Genomic DNA, 1369 nt, shown 5'->3' on the forward strand with positions numbered 1-1369 from the left:
CTTAATGCTAAACTTAGAAACTAGCTAACATTAGTTAGCTAAACCATAACTTTAGGCTAAAGTTAGGATCTAGCTAACATTAGTTTGCTAAAGTGTAACTTAAGTATAAAGTTAGAAACAGTTAGCTAAACTGTAGCCTAAGGCAGAAGTTAAAAGTAGCTAGCATTCATTAGCTAAATAGTAACATAAGGCTAAAGTTAGAAACTAGCTAACTTTAGCGTTCATCTATAGATACTTGACAATCTAATTGAGAAACTCTGAAAGTAAGAAAGTGTATGAAACAAGTTAGATAGTTAGCTACTCCTACTTACATTTAGCTTCAGTGATTAAATATCAATAGTTTTCATACAGTATGTGTGAGCAGGAGTTAATGGATATCTGACTGTGTAGATGTGTCACATCCTTTCAGCAGCTGGTTCTCTCTGAACCAGGTCGACACACAACCCTGGCTTATGTGACAGTGTGATGTAGTGGAAGTTTCCAGTTTATAAAGCTCATGTTAAACATATACGTTAAAAATAACGTACAACGTTGTTGTTGAGCAAGTCGTATTGATGAAAGTTTTTCGGTCAGCGCTGCACTATCAGTGTTTTTGTCTCAGAAAGCTCGTAAATGGACTGACACACACACACACACACACACACAAACACACACACACACACACACACACACACACACACTGAGCAGTTATAAAGGTCGTCAGATTCCTCTGAGGATTTTGATTAAGTCCATGTTTATCCTGTTTGCAGCAGAGCATGGAGGACAAGGGAGCAATAGCTCAACCTCTAGCGCTCATTAGCAAGGATGTCGAATGGAATCAGGAGAACATCTCTGCTGCCAGGCTGTTCAATGAGTGTGGGTCACAGAAGCTTTAGTGACAGCACCTCTATATTTCAAGTAAACTTTACTAAAAATAAATAAAAATTACTGTTTAAAAAGTTACGTATTGTAACTTTACTTTATTTCTTTAGTTACTATTTTTTTGTTAATCAAATCTGTGGGTTCTTTTTCACCTCCAGCAAAGCTTCATACTCAGCAAATATCATATACTGTATGACTGTGTGTGTGTGTGTGCGCTTGTGTGTGTGTGCACACCCATAAAATTACTGTTGTCATTTTGCAGCAGACTGCGTATATCAAATTCTGTGCAGTGACCTTAACTGTCACCTGTCTCTCTCTCTCATACACACACACACACACGCACACACGCACACACACACACACACACACACACACACACACACTCACACACATTATAAATTAATGGGTATATCCACATTCTTGTTAGTGTAGTGACCCACGTCAGTATCGATGTACTGTATCGTTCCTGTGTGTGTGTGTGTGTGTGTGTGTGTTTGTGTCTGTGTGT

Source organism: Seriola lalandi, unplaced genomic scaffold, assembly GCF_002814215.2.
Source record: "Seriola lalandi dorsalis isolate HSWRI2012SDOR001 ecotype SW California unplaced genomic scaffold, Sedor1 jcf7180002054557, whole genome shotgun sequence".
NCBI classification, from domain to species: Eukaryota; Metazoa; Chordata; class Actinopteri; order Carangiformes; family Carangidae; genus Seriola; species Seriola lalandi.